The 26,630-nt window shown below is 49.1% G+C and overlaps 1 pseudogene across 1 annotated transcript in view; it reads left to right on the forward strand.

Moving 5' to 3' along the window:
- Nucleotides 1-1,924: 1,924 nt before the first annotated feature.
- The window catches only part of LOC308512514 (histone-lysine N-methyltransferase PRDM7-like), a 123,948-nt pseudogene continuing 99,242 nt past the window's right edge, over nucleotides 1,925-26,630 (forward strand). Inside the window, exons 1-5 of the transcript in view lie at nucleotides 1,925-1,993; nucleotides 2,108-2,231; nucleotides 2,380-2,487; nucleotides 8,525-8,626; nucleotides 8,825-8,968. The product of the transcript in view is annotated as a histone-lysine N-methyltransferase PRDM7-like (transcript). The remainder of the gene's footprint in view (nucleotides 1,994-2,107; nucleotides 2,232-2,379; nucleotides 2,488-8,524; nucleotides 8,627-8,824; nucleotides 8,969-26,630) is intronic.

Consider the following 26,630-nt stretch of genomic DNA (forward strand, 5'->3'; position numbering starts at 1 on the left):
TTCCTTTAAGGCAGTGGTTCTCAACCTTCCTAATGCCGCCACCCTTGAATACAGTTCTTCATGTTGTGCTGACCCCCAACCATGAAATTTTTTCGTTGCTACTTCATCACTGTAATGTTACCACTGTTATGAATCGTCATGTAAATATCAGATATGCAGGATGTATTTTCATTGTTACACACTGAACATAATTAAAGCGTAGTGATTCATCACAAAAACAATATATAATTATACATGTGTTTTCCAATGGTCTTAAGCGACCCCTGTGAGAGGGTCGTTTGACCCCCAAAGGGGTCGCGACCCACAGGTTCAGAACCGCTGGTCTAGTGGGAATCCCTGTTTCCCAGAACGCAACTCCCCACCTACCATCTGGTCCTCTCGCTAAGGAAGCCAACAAATGCGCCTGGAAGACAGTCCGGGACCTAAACACCGTCGGGTGGAAGAGAGACTCGGTCAGGCGGCAGGAAGGCCGCCTCAGCCCAACACCTGTCCTGGCTGGGGGCTCCCGGCTCCCGGGGTCCCGCCCATACGCAGCGGGAATCCAAGCCCTGGACACCTCCCAGTGGCTGAAGGCTTCTTGACGGACACTCGCAGGACCCAGGGCAGCCAATCACCATGGGGGGTTGGGAGCGCAGGGCGGGCTCTTTCCACAGGATTCTCTCCTTGACTGGCAGGAAGGCTCCACCTCCATGGCCCGCCCTTTTCGCGTTTCTGACCGCCCATTGGCAGGCCGGGCCCCGTGACCACAGCACTCATTGGCGGCTGGCGCTGACGCTCTGGAGGCAGGAAGCTCCCCCTCAGCCGGCCGCACACCGCCTGAGGGCGGGAGCACGCGGCCAGGAGCGCGGGTTTGAGGGGACCTCGGCCAGGTTCGCAGTGCGGCCTGGAGACAGACAGGAAAACGGGAGCCTTGCGTGGGAACCCCTTTGCCGCTGGCCTTCAAACCCCCAGCCGAAGACCCGGGGTGTCCTCCCGAGAGGCTCCCACTCTGTCAGCCTCCAGGGACCCCAAGTGCGCTATCCCGGAGGACCCCCGGTCTCAGCGCCCAGAGGAACGCTCAATCCCCCAAAGGTCAGACACAGCACACCCCGAGCCTGGGCTCCCTAACCACGGCACCCAGGAAGACCAAATCCCCAACTCCGAGACAGAAACCATGGAGGCTGTCCCTGAGACCCCAAATCTCTTCACAGGAGTCCCAAATCCTCTGACCCGAGCACCCAACTTTCCTGGCAAGAAAGACCCGGATTCTGTCCAGCGGGCCCATCTCCTAAGCCGGAGACGTCTCTGCCCCTTGAGGCGCCTCCTCCCGCGTGCATTGCTCCTGAATCGTGGGTGCCATTCCCGAACCCGGTTCCTCTCGGCACAGCCCCCCCCCCCATTGTAAAGGCGAACCACCTCAACCCCCAAGGGCCCTCAACGCCCCCACCGCGCCCTTCAGATCCCTCTGACCGCGCCCCTCAGATCCCTCTGAGCACGCCAATCAGACCCCCCTGACCGCGCCCCTCAGACCCCCCAGACCGCGCCCCTCAGACCCACCAGACCGCTCCCCTCAGACCCTCCAGACCCCTCCCCTCAGTCCCTCCTGACCGCGCCCCTCAGACCTCCCAGACCGCTCCCCTCAGACCCCCCACCGTGCCCCTCAGACCCCCCAGAACGCGCCCCTCAGTTCCCCCTGACTGCGCCTCTCAGTCCCTGGAACGCGCCCCTCAGACCCCCCTGACCGGGCCCCTCAGTACCCCCTGGGACCCCCCAACCGCGGCGGGAAGGAGGCGCCCCCTAGTGGGTCATAATGGCCGCGGCCCCGGTCTGTCTGGGGGTTGGGGGGGTGGGGGGGGGTTTGCCCTGCAAGGTGGGAGCGGTCCCCTCAGCGCCTCCTCCTCCCACAGGCACCGCATCCTCGGGAGTGGACTCCGCTGGCGGCACCATGGACCCGGACAGGGACCTGCAGGAGCGCCCCGTGGAGGAGGCGGGGAGAGCGGGGCATAGGCCTAAGGTAAGGGGGTCCGAGGGGGTGGAGGTGGGGACGGGGGTGGGGACGGGGTGGAGGCGGGGCGCCGCCCCTCGGGCCGGGGAGGACGGATGGACGGACGGACGGTCTCTCCCCCAGTCCAGGGCCGCCTGCAGGGACGTGTCCATCTACTTCTCCCGGGAGGAGTGGGCGCAGATGGGCGCCTGGGAGCGAGCGCGGCACCGCAACGTGAAGAGCAACTACGAGGCGCTGCTCAGCATGGGTGAGCGAGGGGGGACGGGGCCGCGGGGTGGGCGGGGCGGGGGTGCTCCGTCCAGGGCCCCGGGCTCTGCCCCCGCCAAGCGCTGGCTCTGCTGTTTGTCCCTCAGCTCTTCGCCTGCAGGACAGACTCTTTCTTTCTCTCCTTCCAGGTCTCAGGGCCCCTCGACCCGCGTTCATGTGTCGCCGCGGGAGGACGGCCAGGCCCCGGGTGGAGGACTCCGAGGACTCGGATGACGAGTGGACCCCGAGGCCACGAGGTGCGGGCGGAGGGCGCGCAGCTGCCTGACCCTGACCTGGTGTAGGTCGGGCGGCCTCTCGGGAGTTACCGGGGAGGAGCAAGAGGCAGAGCAGTTACACAGCCAGGGGCTGTTCACATAAACCCCTTTCTATGAATCATTTATTTTACAGAGAGAGAGAGAGACAGAGAGAGACAGAGAGAGAGAGAGAGAAACAGGTGAGAGAGAAACCTCCATGGCTGCCTCCTGCCGGCCCCCCACCTCACGGTTCATAGGTCGTGGCTCAACCACTGGGCCACACTGGCCAGGGTCATAAAACCTCTTTCAATGTGTAACAATAATTATATACAGATTTAGTGTTGACACTATCACAGAGGTCCCCCATTTCTCCCCCTTTTCTCACCTTCACCCAGACCCACCCCCCAAATCTACAATAATGAAACCATAATATGCAAATCCAGGGCGGACCAGCTGAAGGACACACCAGATGACCAGGCTATGACACCCACTGGCGCCAGGCCAGCCAAGGCCTGTGAAACGCAATTGGTCCGGCCCCCCAATCCCCCATGATGCCCTGCAGAGAGAGGCCCAGGCCACTAGCCACTGGGTCATCAATGGGGGCTCCCCGTCACCCCAAAGAGGGAGGCCCAGGCCACCAATGCAGAGCTGGGGCTACTGAACGGGACCTCCCTCTGCAAGCGATGGATCGCAGGACTTCCAGACTGTCAGAGCCACAGAGGGCACAGGCCGGGCTCAGGAATTCCCCCCCACCACCACCACCACCACCACCGCCATTCCCACGGTGCAGAAATTTATAAATTTCGTGCAATGGTGCTCTAATATATATATTTTTTAAGCTGTTCTCTCTCCGGGAGCACACAGACCCCTCACCCTTTCCCCTCTCCTCCCCCCAACCCCCACTCGGTGTGCATCTCCTAAACTAAGGGACCCAGGAGACTTGCACCAGGGAGTCCGGGCAGGGGCAGCTCATTCAGGCTAACCCCCTGAACCTGGCTCCAAGGCCCCTTTTCTATGACTTTCCAATGAGCCAAAGCCGCCCGCCTAGGCTGAACTCTTTCCTTTAACCTTTCTAGAGCAACACAGCAGCCCAGCCTAAGCTCTCTCCTGCTGCTGCTTCTATCCTTGTTTCACTGTCCCTAGTTTTAATAAACATTCTCTCAAAATAAAAATAATTGAATAGCCATGTCTCGGTGGCTCCGTTGGTTGGAGCATCCTCCCATACACCAAAAAGGTTTCGTGATCCATCCCCAGTCGGGGTGTGTATGGGATACAACTCATCGATGTTTCTCTCTCACATCCATGTTTCCCTCTCTTTCTTCCTCTTCTTCTCTCTCTAAAATCAATAAGCATATATTCTCAGGTGAGGATGAAAAAATAATAATACAGGAGTATAAATGGTGGTGGAAAAAATAAAATAGAATAATAATATAATTGTATAGTTATAGAACATTAACAAGTAAGTATACAAAAATATAACAGTGAGTAAAAAATAACTAATTCAGAAGAGTTGTGATCACATAGAAGGAGGAAGTTTTGACAGGTGAGCAGTGCTCTAAGACCTGCATGGGGACATATGGGAAAATTATTACTCATGGTAGTTAGGGGGTTGGGTTGTGGGCCAGGGTAGGAAGTAGTTCATCATTGTATCAGGTTCCATGGCAGCCATGGCATCATCTGCCAGGTTTCATGAAAGTCTGATTGGTAGGGTCTGTAGTTCCATGGGTCTGAGGTTGAAACATAGCTGAAGTCACGACGTTATGTCCAGCTTGCCCGAAACTCTGTTTATGTGGTGACTAGACCTGAGTCTTTGTCCCTAAGACTGTGTGATGCTGATCAGAATCTAGTGATTAGAGAAGGTGGTCACAATCCAAATGTGCAAAGGAGGAAGGATAAGAAAGAAAGGAGCCAAGGTGGTCCTGGTGCCTTGTCCAAGGTGGACTGGACAAGGCCAGTGTGAAGACAGAAGACAGAGAGGAGAAAGCGCTGGGTTACAGAGTAGAGATTCTTTGCAGTTACATGACCTTTATTATACTTGTGTCATGAAAGGCCAATTTTTTATTTTTGCTTTTTAGGGCAATTTTATTTTTTAAATCCTCACCCAAGGATATTCATTGAATTTAGAGAGAGGAAGGGAGGGAGACAGAAAGGGAGACAGAAACATCAATGTGAGAGAGGAACATCCATCAGTTGCCTCCTGTGTAGGCCCCAATAAGGATCAAACCGGAAACCTTTTGGTGTAAAACATGGTACTCCAACCAACTGAGATGCCCAGCCAGGGATAGGCCACTCTACACAAATAAAAGAGAAACATGCAAATTGGTGTCACTCTGCCAGGCCCGCCAGCCAATCAGGATACACATGCAAATTAACCCAACAAAGATGGCAGTTAATTTGCCTAACCAGGGCAGCGGCTGAGAGAAGACTGAAGGCTCTGGCTGGAGTGAAGACTGAAGACGGAAGAGGCTTGGCTTCTCCTCAGTGGCTGGAGCAAAGGCCTGGGACCCCGGTGCCAGAGGAAATCTAGTGCAGGCAGCCAGGGGAAGGAAGGCCTATTGCGTGAATCTTTGTGCAACGGGCTTCTACTTTAAATATATATATTGAACAGAGGATGAAGTACAGATGGGGTTTTGTCTATTTTTTTAAAATATATTTATTGATTTCAGAGAGGAATTCAGAGAGATCAAAACATCAATGATGAGAGAGAGCCATCGATTGGCTGCCTCCTGCACACCTGTGATGAGCCCGCAACCCAGGCATGCACCCTTGGCTGGAATAGAACCCAGGACCATTCCATCCGCAGGTTGACGCTCTATCCACTGAGCCAAGCTGGCTAGGGCTATTTTTTAACATTTTAAGAAAATTAGCTGATGCTCCCAATAAAAGCATAAGCGTAATGAAACCTCAGGAAACATTTTCCAATCATCCTTGGTCTGTCCTGGGATTACTCTATAATTCAGAATTCTGAAAGATAAAAATCTCCAGATTTTGAAACAATTACCAACCAAAACTGATTTCTCACACGGCAGGCGTGGCTCAGAGATTAAGTGTCGACCTATGAACCAGGAGGTCACAGTTCAATTCCCGGTCAGGGCACACGGCCAGTTTGATCCCTGGTGTGGGGTATTCAGGAGGCAGCTAATCCATGATTCTCTATCATCATTGATGTTTCTCTCTCTCTCTCCCTCGCCCTCTCCCTTCCTCTCTGAAATTATATATATTATTGATTTCTCACCATCTTTTAGCTAAACCTTCTTGGGTGGCCCTCAGAGTGGAACAGAATAAACATCAGAAGGTGAGTATTTCCCAAATCCTGTGGAAAAGAAAATCTTCCTCCTGGATGCAAATGCAGGGAAGAGGAGGAAAAATCAGAGTGCCACCTTCCTTTCCTGACCTCTTCAACAAAATGCCCAATATCATCTTAGTCGTTAATAACATCAGCAACAATAGTAGCTACCACGGGTCTTATCTTCACAATGCTTCAGACTCTAAGAATTCTACGTGCATAAACTCACTTAAACCTTACCACAACCCTATGAGGTAGGTACTATAAGTATCACCATTTCTGATGAGGAAACTGAGGTTTCAGACATATACAAGTGTTTGATTGTATGTCTGAAATCACAGTATCGGTGGTCGTGCAATCTAATCCATAGCTTCATCTCTAAACCACTTACAAGCTCATTAAAATTTCCATAGTTTTATGCACTTTCCACTGTCTCATCCATACATGATTACATCTTTCACTGACTGATGATTCCAAACGCAGTTCTGCTCTGCTATGCTCCAGTGAGAAATGCACTAAGACTTCCGACTTGCAGAAGCTCACTGATATATAGGCAGTTTGCATGGTGCATGGTCCCAGATGAAGATGGATATAGCAACCCCAGCATCAGAGCCTCCCAGTCAAATAAAAGAAAGCCTCTCAACTCTGGGGTGCTTCAGGTTTGACGATTCAGAAACAATAAACAATAAATAAAGTGACTTAAGAACTTCATAGAGATGACACACTATTCAATAGAAGCTCATCTGGAACTGGTTTTGAATGCTCATTCCAGTCAGAAGAAGTATGGCTTCTTTCTCTGAGCTCTAATTAGGCCAGTGTCATCTTGTTTGAATCATTGGCTCCGCCTGCCTACCTCTGCATTGTGAGCTCTTTGGTTCACACCAGATTCTTCTCAGAAGTCCCAGGCCCAGCTCAGGGTCCCTGAGGGCCTCCTGAAAGAGTGCTTTCAAATTTACAAATTAAACTAGAGTAGGGTCAAAGAATAATGAAGATAAATTACACGTGATTTCAAATATAGAGATGGCTGAGAGGGACATTGATAGCAGGACTGTAATCTCACATTCATACTGTATCAAAGTGCTCACAGAACACTTTGGTGAACATCATTATATTTCATGTTCATTATAACATTAAGAATTAGCATGTTATAGGTCAGGAAAATGAAGAGAACAGGCTAGTAGCACAACCTTATTCAAACAGAATTGGTGGGAACCAACTAATCTAATTACAACTATTCTTTCCATGATATAGTAAATTGCACATTTTAGCATAATTTCCTTTATTGTCATGGTAGGTTTCTGCCAGCCATTTCTTTTTAAAAAAATATGTTTTTACTGATTTGAGAGAGAGAGGAAGGGAGAGAAGCATCAGTGAGAGAGAAAAACATGGATCAATAACCCGTAACTGGGGCATGTGCCCTGACTGGGAATGGAACCGGCAACCCTTCAGTTCAACCAACTGAGCTACACCAGCCAGGGCTCTGCCAACTATTTCTTTCTTTCTTTTTTTCTTAATCCTCACCCAAGGATATTTTCTCATTGATTTTTAGGGGGAATAGAAAAAAGAGGGAGAGAAAGAGAGAAATATCAATGTGAGAGACACACATAATGACTGGTGGCCTCCTGCATAAGCCCAGACCAAGGTCCAGGCCAGGGAGGAGGGTCCTGCAACCAAGGAACTCGCGCTTGACGAGAATTGAACTCAGGACCCTTCAGTCTGCAGGCCGACTCTCTATCAACTGAACTACACTGGTTAGGGCCCAACTATGTCTTATTCTCTTCCCAGTATCCTTCATTCTCAATGTGCTATAAAAGAAAGAGCCTTAAGGCATGGGTTCTAGTCTTCGATTCAAAACCCACATTGGTCATTTCTTTTTCCTCTAATTTTCATACTTCCCAGGTATTTCCAAGAGTTGTTGAAGTGTTCATTAAAGTCATGTATATCATAAACCCTACATAATTAAATAAATGTACGTTACATTTATTTCCCTTTGCCTTTCACACTGAAGGCAAAGTCCAGGGCGCCATTAAGTAATGAGTCCAGTTTGAAGGAATTGTCAGGAACAGCAAATTTGTTGACCACAAGTGGCTCAGAGCAGACCCAGAAACCAGTGCCCCCTCCTGGAGAAGCAAGTACCTCTGGAAAGCACCCTAGATCAAAATTGGGTAAGTTCAACAATTTGGAGATTTCAGTTCCACTAATTCCTCTAGAAAGGCTGGTCAGTATAGCCTAGGTATGTGGGGTGGACTTTCAACAGGCCTGGATTTGAAACTGGAGTTAGCACTGAAGCTTTGAGCTAATCTTCCAAACTCTCTGAGCTCCTGAATGCTAATGTATACAGTGAACATAAGGAAACATGGGACACATATAGTTTGAAAGCATTAAATTAAATCTCAAACAATTGGCACATGCAAGTTGTCCAATAAATCCATCTGTGATAATAGCACCCATATTCTCTTGGTGTTGTGTGCCCAGATCTTTACTCAGTGCCTAACACATAACGTGCCCTCAATACATACTTTATGAATGACCAAAGCTTGGAAGGTTGAACCTGATAATGGGATCATCTAGAAACTAAAATTGAATCAGCCATCGGTAGTCAGTGTTGCGTACTAGTCTTTTAGTTAATGGAGGAAAATACCAGATACTATAAAGAACAGGTGATCATTTGATGGGAAGACATTGTGTGCTTTCTGACAAGTCAGGGACTCATGTTCCAGACCCACTTCGTTCACCAGCTCTTCTCTCATGTAGACCTCAGGAGAAAGGAGATCGAAGTGAAGATGTATAGCCTACGAGAGAGAAAGGGCCATGTCTACCAAGAGATCAGCGAGCCCCAGGACGATGACTACCTGTGTAAGCTCACCCTAACCAAGGAGCATGTTATGTCCTTGATGCAATAATTTCACTGGTCTTTGGGTGCCCAAATCATTCCCTTCCTCTCGTGACCGGGAATATAGGATTGAGGCTCACTGATGGGAGCTCTTTCTGAAACTCTTCAAGTGCAGGGACATGCACTGCACCCTGACTAATCCCTGTTGCTCTTGCCTCCAGATTGTGAGAAGTGTCAGAACTTCTTCATTGACAGCTGTGCTGTGCACGGGCCTCCTACGTTTGTAAAAGACAGTGCCGTGGACAAGGGGCATGCCAACCGCTCAGCCCTCACTGTGCCCCCTGGGTTGAGAATCGGACCATCAGGCATCCCTGAGGCTGGGCTTGGAGTGTGGAATGAGGAATGTGATCTGCCGGTGGGCCTGCACTTTGGCCCTTATGAGGGTCAGATCACAGAAGATGAAGCCACAGCCAACAGCGGCTACTCCTGGCTGGTGAGAACTTTACCTCTTCCCTGTCCTCTGGCTTCCCGGCCCTCCTGTGGCTTGGATTGCCCCACCTTCTACATGCTAGGACATGGATGGGGACCATATGGTTAGTTAGCTCTGTGTACTGGGCGGACTTTGCATGAACATGGAGCTCCTCTCTAAGGATCAGAGGGTAAATGGGAGCAAAGTGGTACAGACTCCTCCCTTGTGGGGCTCCTGCTTAGTGGACAAATTGACTAAGAAGTGTAGATCATGAGTAAGAAAAATGTCCTGTGATCACCATTGGCAGTTGAATCACCATGCAGGCTGAAAGAGATTTGATGACACTAGAATAAAGTAATTATTCTATTATATACACACAAACTCACACACACACACACACACACACACACACACACACACACACACAGCCTTTAACTTCTTTTCCTGAAATGCAGATCACCAAAGGGAGAAACTGCTATGAGTATGTGGATGGAAAGGATACATCTCAGGCCAACTGGATGAGGTAAGGTCACTAGGCTTCTGGGTGCCGGAGAGGACACTCATGCCTCACAAACCACATGTCTGTCCTTCCCATCATGCCTCCTTAATGGTCTCCCTCAGTACTCTGTTTCCCCTTTTTCTCCATACAGTGATCTTTAACATCTAGTGACATTTACGAAAAAAAGGAGGTAAAAGTATAGCATATGTCCTCAAAATAGAAGTCTCTACTTTGGGCACTGGGAAAAACCTTGAGGACCCTGGATTACTCTGTGATTTATCTAACTGACATTAGTTAAACACTTACTATATTCCAGTTTAGAGGAAGGAATTCATTACTTACACAGATCACACAATCCATGTCCCTAGGGAGGACTTACTGCAGACGGACATGAAACATTTTATTTCATAAACATTTAACTCTAATTTTCCTATTTTTCAACAAGTGCCTAGTGCCCACATAGCCTTGAACCAAGGATAATCTAAACCTGTGAGGGCAGCACATCATCCCAGACTCAGTTCTAACTAGAACTGGATGTTGGAGCCTGCAGAGTCATAGTGCTCATGGCCCTTTCCTGAGAGGCTCTCTTGTGTCAGGGGAGACAGATTATGAATACACTACTATTGTTCTGTGTTATTTTTCTAAGAAAGAGAGACCTCGACATTTCTGTGGGAACCTGGGGGAGGCAACTGAATGATGCCTTCAATAAAGTGTGGGGAGACTCGACAAAGGCCTCTGAAGAGAAGGGAGACTTGGACTGAATGTTGAATGGTGTGAGTCCTAGAGCAAGCCCCGAGTCCTGGGGTGTAACACAGAACCTGACTTACAGCTTAGAGAAGCTAGAGGCCACCGGGTTTGATGGGGAAGTCTGGAATGAGGCTTTGGAAATGGCATTAGGCAGGATGAGCACTGTGAGCAGGACTTAGAGACAGGAATTCACATGACCTTGTGACAGAGGCTTGGACATTGAACAGAAGTTTCCCCAGGAGCATGGGGGTGGGTGCCATCAGTGCTGAGGGCCTTACGCGTCAGTGAGGATCTGGACACGATATGACAGGTAGTGGAAGCTCATCGCCTGTGGTTTTTTTTCCTTTCATCTGCCTCAACGCCAGGTACGTGAACTGCGCCCGGGATGAGGAAGAACAGAACCTGGTGGCCTTTCAATATCACAGGCAGATTTTCTACCAAACCTGCCGGGTCGTGAGGACGGGCTGTGAGCTGCTGGTCTGGTATGGAGAAGAGTATGGCCAAAAGCTGGGCATCAAGTGGGGCAGCAAGTGGAAGACAGAGCTTGTGGCCGGGAGAGGTGGGCACCACTCTTCTTCAACATGGAAAGAAAGAATTCTTAGAAGTTTTCATGCTCCAACTCTCAAGTAGAGTAAAATCCACTCTAGAGTCAGCAAAGCTTCAAATCAGATGCTTCAGAAATTGATGGCTCATCACATAGGACTTTGATTCTTAAGAATAATTTTAATATTTTTATTTTTGTTCTAATTCTTAAAAATATGCTTTTATTGGTTTTAGAGACAGAGATGAAGGGAGAGGGAGAGAAATATCAATCTGCTGCCTCCTGCATTCTCCTTACTGGGGATCAAGTCCACCACCCTGACATGTGCCCTGACCAGGAATCAAACTGGCTACCTCTGGGTGAATGGGACAATGCTCAACCAACTGAGCCACAATGGCCTGGGCCAATTTGTGTTACATTTTTAAAAATACTTCATGCACAAAATGCACGGCATCATATAGTGCTGAAAAAATCAGAGCCAAAAAAAAAAAAAAAATGTTTCAGGTACTTAACCAGCTCTCTCATCAAGGTGGTTGTTTTTGGGTTGTTGTTTTTTTTAACACTTTAGCTGTTTCTTCTTCATTTACTGCATATTTCTAAATGAAATGTGTGTGTTAACATGCATTCATTCATTATTTTGTGACTTGTCATGTAAATTCCTACTCGGTGCCACACAGGGTTCTGGGAGCTGGAAATACCAATTAACACGATGATCAGAATCACTGCTCCTGAGCAGCTGGTTGGTGAAGGATGGAAGCCCCGGCAGACATATATGCATGTGCTTAATATCACACAGTTGTTAGCGCTTTGGAGAAAACGGGCCCAGGACAAGTGCCTAGGGATCAGTGTGAGGGGAAGGTGGGTGTGCCGGATTGCAAAGGTCAAGGGAAGGCTTTCTCAGGAGACAACATTTACAACAGTTGTGTCACAAGGTCCCAGGCAGAGGGAGTGGCTGGTGCAGGGAAGGAAAGAGGTGGGGTGTTGAGCTGGCTGAGGGCTACTCCCGTCTCAGTCTCAGTACAGAGGGCAAGAACAGAGGTTGGACAGATGCCTAGCAGCCGGGAAATACAGTGCCTATGATCCAAGCTGAGATACTGGGGACTTTCTTGAGTGAGACGGGACAACTGAGCAGTTTTCAGCTGCAGAGTGGCATGTTCTAAAACTATGCTTTGTTAATTTTTTGGGGAAATAAACTTCAGTGGGGAATCCCCTCCGAGATTATTTCAACTCCAAGTGAGAGAGGAAGGCGGACTGGCTGGAGAGAGATGGGAGTCAGGAGTTTAAGAAGCAGGTTGGGGAAATATTTTTGTTGTTGTTGTTAATCCTCACCCAGGGATATTGTTCCACTGATTATTTTTTGAGAGAGAGTAGAAGGGGAAAGACAGAGAGAGAAACATCAATAGCTTGTCTCCCACAGACACCCCAACCAGGGCTGGGGATTGAGCTTGCAACCCAGGTATGTGCCCTTGACTAGAATCAAACCCAGGACCCTGGAGTCCCCAAGGCGACGCTCTATCTACTGATCCAAACTGGCTAGGGGATGGTTGGAAAGATATTCTGAAACAGGACTTTGTAGTGTATTTGAAGTAGGCTAACACTGAAAGAAATCAAGTAGGAATACTGTGTGAGGAAGGACATATTTCCATTTTGTGATTTGTGGAAAACTGAGAGAGAAGCAATTGCTAGTTGGGGCCTATGGTTTCTCTATTTTTAAATATTTTTAGTGATTTGAGAGAGAGAGGAAGGGAAATGAAGAGAGGGATAGAAATATCAACATGGATCAGCTGCCTCCTGCTGGGATCGAGCACAGAACCTGGGCATGTGCCCTGACCAGGAATCAAACTGGTGACGTCCTGGTTCATGGGGTGATGCTCAACCACTGAGCTACCTGGCCAGGCCTGTGGTTTTTCTCTTTAACATGACTTAGAAGATACATGTATATGGAAAGGTCACAATAGTCCAACCCATATAAGGAGTGAAATGCCTTCTGATGGTCCTTGATCTGTAAGACCTTTTTTCTTTTCAATCCTCATCCCAGGATATTTTTCCATTGATTTTTAGAGAGAGTGGAAGAGGGAGGGAAAGACAAAGAGAAATGTCGATGTGAGAGAAACACATTGACTGGCTGCCTCCTGCACACGCCCAGATCAGGGCCCAGGCTGGGGAGAAGCCTGCAACAAAGGCACATGCTCTTGATGGGAATCAAACCCAGGACCTTTCTGTCCACAGGCTGAGGCTCTATCCACTGATCCACACTGGCCAGGGCTGTAGAAAAGACTTTTGATATGGGGTCTCTGGATTTCTGAAGAAGAGTAGTGCAGACAAAGAAAAAGAAAAGTAGACAGTGAAGGAACACTTTGTGGGAGGCAGAGCTTGCACTGTCAACACAGCTAGAATGATTCCGGGGACGGGTCTTACCAGGAGACAGAGCGTACGGCACAGGCAGGCTTGCCCACACCTGCCCTGACCAAAACTTTCTTCTCCAGCAGAACCAAAGCCAGAGGTCCACCCATGTCCCTCCTGCTCTGTGGCCTTCTCCAGTCGGACATTCCTCAGCCAACATGTGAAACGCAATCACCCCTCTGAGATTCTGTCAGGAGCATCTGCAGGAAAGCACATCCAGTCGGAGGAAGCTGGCCCAGAGCGTCAGAATCAACAGCAGCAGCAACAGACTGGTCCACATGGCTTGAATGACAAAGTTGAAGGTCAAGAGGTCAAATGGAGGTCCAAACCTTTGCTTAAAAGGATCAGGCACAGGGGAACTTCAAGGGCCTCTTTCAAGCCTCCCAACGGACAAACAGGGAGCTCCAGTGAACCTGAGAGAATAATGGAGGAAGAGCCCAGCACAGGCCAGAATGTTAACGCAAAGAACACAGGCAAATTATTTGTGGAAGTAAGAATGTCAAAAATTGTAACAATCAAGCATGGAGGGTGTGGGCAAGGCTTCAGTGATAAGTCACATATCGACACACACCAGAGGACACACTCAGGGGAGAAGCCATATGTGTGCAGGGAGTGTGGGCGAGGCTTTACAAAGAAGTCACATCTCATCAGACACCAGAGGGCACACTCAGGGGAGAAGCCCCATGTTTGCAGGGAGTGTGGGGGAGGCTTTAGAGATAAGTCAACTCTAATCATACACAAGAGGACACACTCAGGAGAGAAGCCCTATGTGTGTAGTGAGTGTGGGCGAGGCTTTACAGATAAGTCACCTCTCATCAGACACCAGAGGACACACTCAGGGGAGAAGCCCTATGTTTGCAGGGAGTGTGGGCAAGGCTTTACACAGAAGTCACATCTCATCAGACACCAGAGGGCACACTCAGGGGAGAAGCCATTTGTGTGCAGGGAGTGCGGGCGAGGCTTTACAGTGAAGTCTAATCTCATTAGACACCAGAGGGCACACACAGGGGAGAGGCCATATGTGTGCAGGGAGTGTGGGCGAGGCTTTACACAGAAGTCTGATCTCATCAATCACCAGAGGACACACTCAGGGGAGAAGCCATATGTGTGCAGGGAGTGTGGGCGAGGCTTTACACTTAAGTCCAATTTCATCAAACACCAGAGGACACACTCTGGGGAAAAGCCATATGTTTGCAGGGAGTGTGGGCGAGGCTTTACACTTCAGTACAATCTCATCCGACACCAGAGGACACACTCAGGGAAGAAGCCCGGTGTTTGCATGGAGGATGCATCATGAGCCCTAAATTGCACCTCAGCAGCCACAGGGCAAGTGTAGGCACCACATACCTCATTTCCCAGCTCTGACGGGGCTTCAGAGGAAGCCTGCTGGCTCCTTTGCTTCCCCAAGAGTGTACTTAGTACAGAAGAAACTGGTCAAACATCCTCCACTTTCAAGAGGAGAGGCAATAGACAAACAGTTCCTTAAGTGCTATGGGGATGTCAACACCAATGTCCCTCATGGTGTTTTTGGCCTCGTTTTAATAAAGTTTGTGTCCAGACAAACCTGAAGCCGACATGCCTCATTCCCCTCATCACTGAAAGCAGAGTTCCAGGAGGGCCTCAAAGAATGCTCAGCCACAGACCTGAACCCGGGAAGGTAGGAATCTGGCATCAGTCCAGTGAGGTTCCTGCCAGGGAGAGGGATTGAGACAGACTCACCAGGAACATGAATAGGACCCCAACAACCCCTTGGCTTCTCCTGGCTCCGCCCCTGATTCCTCAGACCTCTGTAGCCTCAGAGGTGAAAGCCAGAGAGGGTGTGTACAGGTGGGTGTGTGTGTGTGCATGTGTGTGTGTGAGTGCCCGTGTGCCTGTGAACACACCTGTGCTGCCTCAGTCTGGGCACTGGTCGCCCTCACCCTTCTTGCTGCCTCAGTAGCATCGGCATCTCACCTGGGGCACAGCATGAGGGCGCCAGGTCTGCCCACAAGGGTTTGAGTCTCAGCTCTGCCCTCACAACTGTGTGTCCTAAGGCAAGACCCCCAAAGTCTCTGTGCCCCTTTCCAAGCTATAAAGCGGGAGGGTGACCCAGGCTTTGGAGTGTCATTCAGAGTGGGGTCAGCACCGGCGCCTCTGGCTCAGGTGGCTAAAACGTGCGTCTCTCGGTGAACAGCGTCTGCCCGGCCTTGAGGTGGACAAGGGAGGCAGAGGGCGTGGGGCCCGGGAGCCAGTTTAGAGCTCGCGCAGCCCCACTGTTCTGCGTGGACTCGGCTGCCTGAGCAGGAGGCGTGGGGTCAGGCATGCTCCTCCCCGTGGCCACCCCCTCCCACTGAGCCTGGGCAGGCGGCACTGCGAGTTACCAGGACACAGGCCCTCGCCACCCTGCTGAGAGCTGCTAGGTGCACCTCACCTCACAGTGTGTGCGAAGCCCTCCTCGCAGCAGCTCCTGGTGCTGGCCTTGTACCTGGGTCCGCGTGTCTAACCCTCCCCTGACCCGTCTGAAATCCTTCACTGCACGTTTCTTATGGGGAGTCTGATGGGGCATGGACCCGCGTGAGCAGAGCAGGCAGGCCGTGTCGGTCATTCCTGGCCACTGGTTCACAGGTAATGTCCAGCGAGGCCTGGGGCACTGATGCTCATGGGCCCATGGGTGGGAGTCCAGCGAGGCTCCAGGGAACAGGTAGCCTCTGCTTGGGGAGGCGAGGGGGCCACAGCAACCAGAAGCCCCTCTTTTCTTACAACAGAGCAGACGGACATCAATGCAGGGAGCAGGCACACGCGGTGAGGGCCCGTCACCCCTCAGCCTGAGGGACATAGCACTGCACCTGTTCCAGGAGGAGAGCTCCTGAAGGGGTCACCAAACCCACGAACTGGGACCATGACCTTCCCTCTCCTGCCCGGCTGGTGTGGCTCAGTGCTTGATCATCGACCTATGAACCAGGAGGTCAGGGTTCAATTCCTGGTCAGGGCACATGCTCGGGTTGTGGGCTTGATGCCCAGTGTGGGGCCTGCAAGAGGCAGCGGATCCATGATTCTCTGTCACCATGGATGTTCCTCAACTCTCTCTCTCTCTCTCTCTCTCTCTCTCTCTCTCTCTCTCTCTCTCTCTCTCTTGTCTCCCCCCGCTTCCTCTCCCTTTCTATCTGAGCTCAATAAAAAATATATTTTAAAAAATGATGGCATTTCTATGTGAAGAATTGAAACCTCATTCCCTCCAATGACTGAGGGCTTGGGTGGGTGACCTGAAACTCTCAGAAGCAACCTTTGAGCCACACCTTCATACTTGTGTTTTCCCTCATTAACCCAATCCTGAAACACCTCAGGACCAGGAGAAATCTGCCAGTTGGGATATTGTTTTCTGTGGGTCTCAGCGGACTCGGGAGGAGCCAGCCCACAGTCATGGAGCTGTTGACACCCAAGCAGGGGCCCTGTGCACATTGGAAGCTGGGCTCTCTCGCTCAGGCCAGGAGGGGCAAACCCCCACCCCCAGCATCGCATTGAAACAGCACACATTTCCAAGTGGCTCAGCACCTCTTCTGAGTATCTCTCAGGGGGTGAAGGAAAGCTTTGCACAATCAAGTGCTCATTCACATTAAAAATGTTGGTGTCCCCGTGCCCAAACCTCCACGTACAGGAATGTTCTGGTTTGACTATTCATGCTGTGATTTGTTGAGTACATCATTCCCAGGTTGCAATGATTAGCCTTGATCTCCATGCCCAGCTTTTCCTACCATTTGTTTCCATTTCCAGTGTGAGACATCTCACTTCCTTTGGAAGGAAATGGAAAATTCTCCAGGATGCGAAGCTCCGCTGTTTGGGTGTAGATGTGCACGCACGTTTGAAACTGAGATGCTCTGAACATTCATGAACTGGAATTCTCACGATGACTAAGGAAGACAAGTGGTGGGTGTTTTCAGTAAAATCTGATACCTTTTTGGGAGGAGGATAGGAGCAGATTGGACAGTTTCCAGTTTTATTTTAAATCTGTTGTTCTTGATCTGAGACACAGAGGGACAGGGAGACAAAGAGAAACAATCAGGTGATGGGGGTGCCCTTACCAGGAATCAAGGGGACTTCTTGGTTCATAGGTCAACGCTCAGTCATTGAGCCTCGCTTGCTGGTGTTCTCATGATGCTTGGAGCATCAGGCCTGTTTCCATCATCACAGCAGGTGGGAGCTGTGGCATCAGTACAAGCCTAATTCTACCTTCTGCCTATAGGTTCATAACAGAATGAAGGGAAAACCATGAAGGTTGTCTCAACAAGGGGACCAGTCATTGAGCAAACATTCTGCTTTGGTGACAACACATGACCCCCAACAGTTCCTTGGGCAGCGATACACAGTAATACTTACCAAGTTTCTAAACATTTGCCAAGTAAAACATTCACTCTTACAAAGTTTTTAACATGCTCACTTAATTACACTTAGGAAGGCAACTTTGAATGAGAAATGTCATTTTCTAAACTAAAATGTATGTATGATACAAATGTATAATACATCAAACAGATGACTGTTTGGCTCTGATTTATTTTTCATACGTGCAATAACTATATAGAATAAGTTTGAGATCACTTTCCAAACAACTGATGTGTGAATGGTTGTCCAGAGAGGTCTTGGGTCTTAGGCAGAGTCACCATGAAGTAGGTGCTGTCTGTGGAACTGGAATCCAGGGTTCTGGAGTCAAAAACCTCTGAGAAGGTACATCTGGGAGGATAAAAGGAACCAACACAGTGGTCACAGGTTCCCGGATGTCACCTCTCCAGGCCACTGCGGCCTCGATTATCTGTGTGTCCCTCGGTCTCTGTGTCCCTCGGTCTATGTGTCCCTCAGTCTGTGTGTCCCTCAGCCTGTATGTCCCTCGGTCACTGACACCGGGTGAGTCTGCTCCCATCTTCTCAGTGGGGGGGACTCTGGGAGCAGCGACACAACGCAGTAGAGGGGAGCACGTGCAGGACCCTCCTCTGTCCATTCCCCGCCTCCTTCACGCCTCGCTTTCCTCTGCTCCTCCTGGCCTCGCCCCCCGCCGCAGAGCCTCGCCCCAACGTGGTGGCTTGGGAGACCCTGCAAGGACCACGCTAGAATGGCCTCGTCCTGTTGTGTCAGGATCTGGCCAGCTGAGAGACACTCAGACATTTTATTTTTATCTTATAGACACATTCCGTGGAAAAACATCAGCGGAGCCGAATGCTCCGCTCATCATGGTGCCTTTCTTTAGGGGTATGCTGCTTTTTCACAGCCTCCAAATCTTTTCCTTCTTTGTACGTTTTTCTTGTTTATGTTTTGGTTAATTCTTACCAGAGGATATGTTTTTTACAGACAGAGGGAGGGAGGGAGGGTGGGGATAGAGAAGAAACAAAAAAGCAAACATGAATATGCAAGAGACACATGGATCTTTGGCTCCCACAGGAGCCCAGACCGGGGCAGGCAATGAAGCCTGCATCCCAGGTATGTGCTCTGGACCTGGAATCCCACCAGCGACCCTTCCCTGGGCATCCGAAGGTCTAACCAGTGAACAACACTGGCCAGGGCCTATTCCTTCTGCTGAGCAGATGAGAACACATGCCACTCTTTCTTCTGGCAGAAGGCAGCCAATCTAGGATGATCACTCATCATTGATCTTTCTTCTTTTCTGAAATAGTAGAAATGCATATCTCTAAGAAAAAACCACTGTGGCCCTGGCCAGTGTTCCTCAGTGGGGAGAGTGTCAACCTGTGTATTGAAGGGTCCCTGGTTTGATTCCCGGTCAGGGCACATGCCCTCGTTGCAGGCTGGATCCCCAGTGGGGAGGGGGTGATACAGGAGGCAGCTGATCCATGATTCTCTCTCATCATTTGCCGGGGTCCAACCCCAGCAGGTCCAGGGGTTCCCAAAAGCGTCGACAGAGTCGGCGAAGAAGGAAGGACACGGAGACAGTGTTCAGTTGATCAGCAGCCTAGCCAGGATCTCCAGCCAAGTTCTGGTCTGGATCTCCAGAGAGGTTCTGCTCAGGATCTCCAGCGATGTTCTGGTTAGGATATCCAGCCAGGTTCTGTGTCCATGTTCTCTTGCTAGGTTCTCCGGGTTCTCCAGCAAGGTTCTGTAGCCATGTTACCTCACTAGGTTCTCCAGCCAGGTTCTGTCCAGGTTCTCCAGCCAGGTTCAGTCACCAGGTTCTAGTCAGGTTCTCTTGCCATGTTCTATCCAGGTTGTGTAGCCAGGATTTGTTTCTAGGTTCTTCAGCCAGGTTCTCTCACTAGGTTCTGTCTCTACGTTCTGTGGCCATGTTCTCTCCAGCGAAGTTCTTCTGTCTCTAGGTTCTGTGTAGGTTCTGTGTCTATTGGTTCTGTCTTCTAAGTTATGTCTCTTGTTGTCTTGTTACATCTGTATTTATACAAGTTGATTCCAATCCTATCAATCTCTATTACAAAGGTTAGGGCGTTTCTTATCTCCATTCCAGGGAGTAAAGATTATGTAGCTTAAGCATGATTGTTCGTAGTTAAAGTGACTAATTACCCACCTGGCACTTACTTAAGGGGGTTTATTCCCTCCCTAACTTCAGGGGAAATTCCCTCCCTGGGGAAACAACCTTTCTCAAAGAGGTGACCTTGGTTAAAGCACATAGTGCCAAAAAGGTGAGCAAACATATTAAGAACAGTATGCCATATATGCCAGGTCCCTTGAAACAGCAAGGATGGACCGTCTTCAGGCATATTCCCCCTTTTTTATTTTTTAAAAGCAGGCATTAAAAAGAAAAACCCCAAAATGCTCTCTTGTATCCATTTTAAGAGTAGGATCGGCGCTTTCCGCTATTACCTTATTCCTGATCTATCACCCCAGGGAGAGCTAGCCAATCCTGCACTTTCCTGCGGTGGAAAGACTGCAGTGGGGTTAAGGATAAGGCTCCTTGGGCCTACCTCCTCCCATGCCTTTCCATTTACCTTTCCTTCCTCAGAAAAGCATGGACATACTTCTTGTATAAAACGTTCTGTCTGACTGGGTGTAACCTTAATTCCTCTGCTAGCAAGCATATGTGTTCAAAGATCAATACAGAGTCTTATTTCTTTAGACTCAGTATGGCACATCTTCCTAATCTAAAGATCAATACAGAGTCTTCTTTCTTTGGACTCAGTATGGCACATCTTCTCAATCTAAAGATCAATACAGAGTCTTCTTTCTTTGGTCTCAGTATGGCACATCTTCTCAATCTTAGAATCAATACAGAGTCTTCTTTCTTTGGACTCAGTATGGCACATCTTCTCAATCTAAGTTCTATACTATCCACCTTCTTACCCTACTTATCCTCTATAGGGGGGTCTGCAGTACCCTGGTGGAGTCTTATGAGTCCTGAATGTGGGGGTTCTCATTGGGGGGGGTCTTACCTAGGGGAATCCTGTTCCAGGGTTTCCCAAAGGTGTGGATGGAGTCGGCGAAGACTATCCACCCTCTTCCTACGGTAGAGTCCTATCCATCCCGAGAGTGGGGCTTACCTAGAGGTCCCGGTTCTGGCACCAGATGCTGGGGTCCAACCCCAGCAGGTCCAGGGGTCCCCAAAGTTGTGGACGGAGTCAGCGAAGAAGGAATGACACAGAGACAGCGTTCAGTTGATCAGCAGCCTAGCCAGGATCTCTAGCCAGGATCTCCAGCCAAGTTCTGTTCAGGATCTCCAGAGAAGTTTTGGTTAGGATATCCAGCCAGGTTCTGTGTTCATGTTCTCTTGCTAGGTTCTCCAGCCAGGTTCAGTCACCAGGTTGTAGTCAGGTGACTAGAAATAGGAAGGTGCGAGTATTCCTTGCCAATTTCTGTACTCAGGTTCAGTCCAGGATCTTTTGCCATATTCTCTCCAGCGAAGTTCTTCTGTCTCTAGGTTCTGTGTAGGTTCTGTGTCTAGGTTCTGTGTAGGTTCTGTATCTAGGTTCTGTGGCCAGTTTCTGTCCAGGATCTTTTGCCATGTTCTCTCACTAGGTTCTGTCTCTAGGTTCTTTGGCCAGTTTCTGTCCAGGATCATTTGACATGTTCTCTCCAGCTAATTTCTTCTGTCCGTAGGTTCTGTGTAGGTTCTGTGTCTAGGTTCTGTGTCTTTTGGTTCTGTCTTCTAAGTTCTGTCTCTTGCTGTCTTGTTACATCTGTATTTATACCAGTTGATTCCCATCCTATCAATCTCTATTCCAAAGGTTAGGGCGTTTCTTATCTCCATTCCAGGGAGTAAATATTATGTAGCTTAAGCATGATTGTTCGTAGTTAATGTGAATAATTACCCACATGGCACTTAGTTAAGGGGGTTAATTCCCTCCCTAACTTCAGGGGAAAAAACCTACCTGGGGAAACCACCTTTCTCAAAGAGGTGACCTTGGTTAAAGCACATAGGGCCAAGAAGGTGAGCAAACATATTAAGAACAGTATATCATATATGCCAGATCACTTGAAACAGCAGGATGGACCGGCTCCCGGGAAATATTGATGTTTCCATCTCTATCCCTTTCCCATGGTGAACACTCCTTCCTGTCGGGGAAATGTCCGCTGGCTGTAGGAAAACATATTATATGAGAGAGTGTCCCAATTGTTTAAGGAACCCTACTTTCTGTTGCTGAAATGCATGTTCCTGTGTGCGGATCTCTTTTCCTGTGAAAGCGTCCCATTTTTCTGTGGGGGAAATGCACTTTCCTGTTGTGGACCTGTCCTCCTGTGAGGGAATCGCACCTTGCTGTGGGGGAATCATAACTTCCTGTTGGAGAACGCCTCTACCTATAGGGGAAACAAACTTCCTTTGAGGAAACGTTCTTCATGTGGGGGAAATGCACTTTACTGTGTGTGGATGACTCTTCCTGTGAGGGCGTCTCAACTTCCAGTGTGGGAAATGCACTTTCCTGTTTGTGGACCTATCTTGCAGTGAGGGACTCGCACCTTCCTGTGGGGGAATGGAAACTTCCTGTTAGAGAACACCTATTCCTGTGGGGGAAACGAACACCCTGTGAGGAAACCTTCTTCCTGTAGGGGAACTGCAATATCCAGTATGCTTACCGATTATGCTCTGAATGAATGGCTCCTTCACTTGGGGAAACAATACTTCCTCTGAGGGATCCATTCTTCCTCTGGGGGAAATGTCCCTTTCTGTGTGTGAACACTTCACCCTTTGTGGGACATGCACTTTCCTGTGTGCATATGTATCTTCCTTTGAGCGAATCCCACCTTCCTTTGAGGGTATTGCAAATTCTTTGTGAGAATCCTATTTCTAGTGTGGGAACTGCATTCTCTTTTGTGTGAAACTATTTTCATGTGAGGGAGGTGCATATTGGTGTGGTGGAAATGAAACTTCCTGTGGGAGAAGAACTATTCCTGTGGGGGAAATTCACTTGTTCCAAGGAAACCCTTTTTCCCGTGTGTGAAATGCACTTTTCATTATCCAAACCGATTTTCCTGTGTTGGAATCCATCTTCCTGTGGGGATACCAAACTTACGGTGGGGAAGCTTTTGTCCTTTGGTTGAAATTTTCCTTCTGCTTTGGGAAGCCAACGTACTGTGGGGGAAATGCACTTTCCTGTGTGCAGAGCTTTCGACCTGTAATGGAAACGCAACATCCCGTGTGGAAACCAAACTTCTGAATTGTGAACCCTCCTTCCTGTTGGGAAATGTCCCATCCGAAATGAGAACTGATTTTCCTACTGGGGAGTTATCCTTCCATTGTAGGAACCCTTCCTCCTTAAGGGGAAATGCAATTTCCTTTGTGCAGATCTCTCTTCCTGTGAAGAAATGGCCCCTATTTGTGCGAGCATCCTTTCCGTTTTGAGAGCACCTCTTCCTGCGGGGAAACTACCTTCCTTTGAGACATGCTTCCTGCTATGTAGGAAATGCACTTTCCAAAAATGCGGACTTATTATGCTGTGAAGAACATTTCCTCATGTGGGGGAAAAATACTTCCACTGGGGGAACTATTCTTCCTCTGGAGGTAATATCACTTCTGGTGTGTACACACTTCATTCTTTACAGGACATGCAGGATCCTGAGTGCAGAACTATTTCCACTGATGGAAAGCCATCTTCTTGTAGAAACAAAATTTTCCGACTGTGAACCCTCCTTCCTGTGGTGGAAATGACCCTTGTAATGTAGGAACCCATATTCTTGTGGGTGAGTGTACCTTTTGTTTTAGGGACCCTGCTTCCTGTGGGGAAAATGCACTTAACCTTGAGCGGATCTCTTTTCCTGTGATAGCGTCCCATTTTTCTGTGGGGGAAATGCCCTTTCCTGTTGTCGATCTCTCTTCCTGTGGGGGAAATGCAACTTCCTGTGCGGGAATCAAAACTTCCTGTTGGAGAACGCCTATACCTATAGGGAAAACTATTTTCCTTTGAAGAAACCTTATTCTTTTGGGGGAAATGCACTCTCCTGTATGCACACCTATTATGCTGCGAATGAATCACACATTCATGTGTGGAAACAAACTTCCTCTGGGGAACCATTCTTCCTCTCTAGGAAATGTACCTCCGTGTGTAGACAGGTCATTCTTTGTGGGACGTACTCGTTCCTGTGTGCTGACCTATCTTACATATATGAAAAATCAACTTCCTTTTGGAAATAAAACTACCAGACGCAAACACTCCTTCCTGTAGGGGAAGTGTCCCTTCCCGTGTAGGAACACATTTTCCTGTGGGGTAGTGTCTCTTTTGTTTTAGAATCCCTTCTTCCTTTTGTGGACATGCACTTTCCTGTGTGCGGATGACTCTTCCTGTGAGGGTGTGTCAGATTCCTGTGAGGGAAATGCACTTTCCTGTTTGTTGACCTATCTTCCTGTGAGGGAATCACAACTACCTCTGAGGGAATGGAAACTTCCTGTGGGAGAACGCCTCTTCCTGTGGGGGAAACAAACTTCCTGTGAGGAAACCTTCTTCCTGTAGGGGAACTGCACTTTCCTGTATGTGGACCACTTATGTTGTGAATGAATTGCTCCTTCATTTGGGAAAACAATACTTCCTCTGAGGGAGCTATTCTTCCTGTGGAGGTAATGTCCCTTCCCGGATGTCAACCTCTACAGGCCACTGCGGCCTCGATTATCTGTCTGTCCCTTGGTCTGTGTGTCCCTTGGTCACCGACACCAGCTGAGTCTGCTCGCATCTTCCCATTGTGGGTGACTCTCGCAGAAGCGACACAAGGCAGGACAGGGGAGCACGTGCAAGACCCTCCTCTGTCCATTCCCCACCTCCTTCACCCCTCGCTTTCCCCTGCTCCTCCCCGCCTCGCCCACCGAGATCCTCGCCCCTAACGTGGTGGCTTGGGAGACCCTGCAAGGACCGCGCTAGAGTGGCCTCCTCGTGTTCTGTCAGGACCTTGCCAGCTGAGGGACAGTCGGACATTTTATTTTTATCTTATAGACACATCGCAAGGAAAAACATCAGCATAGCTGAATGCTCTGCTCATCATGGTGCCTTTCTTTAGGGGTATGCTGCTTTTTCACAGCCTCCAAATCTTTTCCATTTTGTACTTTTTTCTTGTGTACGTTTTTGTTAATTCTTACCACAGGATATGCTTTTTACAGAGAGAGAAGGAGGGAGGGAGGGAGGGAGGGAGGGAGGGAGGGAGGGAGGGAGGGATGGAGGGAGGTAGGGAGGGAGAGAGGGAAGAAGGGAGGGAGGAATGGAAGGAGGGGAAAGAGAAGAAACAAAAAGCAAACATGAATATGCAAGAGACACATGGATCTTTGGCTCCCACAGGAGCCCAGACCGGGGCTGGCCATAAAACCTGCGTCCCAGGTATGTGCTCTAGACCAGGAATCCCACCAGAGACCCATCCCTGGGCATCCGAAGTTCTAACCAGCGAACAACACTGGCCAGGGATATTCCTTACGCTTAGCTGATGAGAACACATGTCACTCTTTCTTCTGGCAGAAGGCATCCAATCTAGGATGATCACTGATCACTGATCTTTCTCTCTGAAATAGTAGAAATGTATCTTTCTAAAAAAACCAACTGTGGCCCTGGCCAGTGTGCCTTAGTGGGGAGAATGTCAGCCTGCAAATTGAAGGGTCCCTGGTTCGGTTCCAGGGCAGGGCACATGCCGGGGTTTTTGTCTCAATACACAGTGGGGATGGGGGGGATACAGGAGGTAGCGGATCCATGATTCTCTCTCATCATTGATGTTTCCATCTCTTTCCCTCTCCCTTCATCTCTGAAATCAATAAAAATATATTTTTTAAAAACACACTGGGTTTCAACACAAAGGTTTAAGATGAATTTTTTTCTCGTGGTACTACCATGTTCCCATGATAACCTGCATCTGGAGCTGCCATCAACAACAGCCTCCCTGGTACTGACAGCATCAATAATGGCCGCCTACAGGGAAAGGACTGCCTCAGGAATGCCCTACAGAGGCCGCTGAGTCTAGTGGGAATAACACCTTCTCCCGATACCCCTGCACCTCACTGCACAGACTGGCTGCCTCCATAATGGTGTCATCCAAGGCACTGGCTGCCGCAATCACAATGGCCGCGGCTGACTGGCTGCCTCAGGAAAGGAGACCGGTGCGGTACTGGCTGCCTTGTTAACGGCGGCCTCCCCAGGACTGACTGCTCCAATCATGGCAGCCTCTAGGTTACGGACTGAATTAGTGAACGCACAGCTTCCCCATGTCAGTGAAGCAGCCAAGGCTTCCCTTGGCAGGGCTGGGACAGGAAGGGGTGCAAAAGCCAGACCCGTGACCTCAGTCCATCCAGGGAAGGAATAATTGCACCCTGGACAGCCTCGGTGATTTTGTAGGGTTTTCTGTAGGTTTTGTTTTTTGTTTGTTTGTTTGTGGTTTTTTGGGTAGAATTTTTCATCAAATTCACAGGACATTAGCTAACATTTCAGCACCACGGACAGAAGCACAAGGTGTTATTCTTTAAAAGGCCACATGAGGGGAGCAGAGGTTCGTTTTTGCAAAGGAATTGGCTGACAGCTTCCTTTATTTATTTTATTTATTTATTTATTTATTTATTTATTTAATTTATTGCTTAAAGTATTACAAAGGATATTACATATGTGTCCATTTTATCCCGCCGCCCTAGACAGTCCCCTAGCCTCCCCTATCCCCCAATGTCTTATGTCCACTGGTTATGCTTATATGCATGCATACAAGTCCTTTGGTTGATCTCTTACCCCCCTACCTCCTGCCCCCCAACCTTCCCCGGCCTTCCTGATGCAGTTTGACAATCTGTTTGAGGCAGCTCTGCCTCTGTATCTATTATTGTTCAAAATTTTATAATGGTCTCTATTATCCATGAATGAGTGAGATCATGTGGTATTTTTCCTTCATCGACTGGCTTATTTCACTTAGCATAATGCTCTCCAGTTCCATCCATGACGTTGCAAATGGTAAGAGTTCCTTCCTTTTTAGAGCAGCATAGTATTCCTTGGTGTAGAT

This window comes from Myotis nattereri (assembly GCF_964212035.1).
Source record: "Myotis nattereri genome assembly, chromosome: Y".
NCBI classification, from domain to species: Eukaryota; Metazoa; Chordata; class Mammalia; order Chiroptera; family Vespertilionidae; genus Myotis; species Myotis nattereri.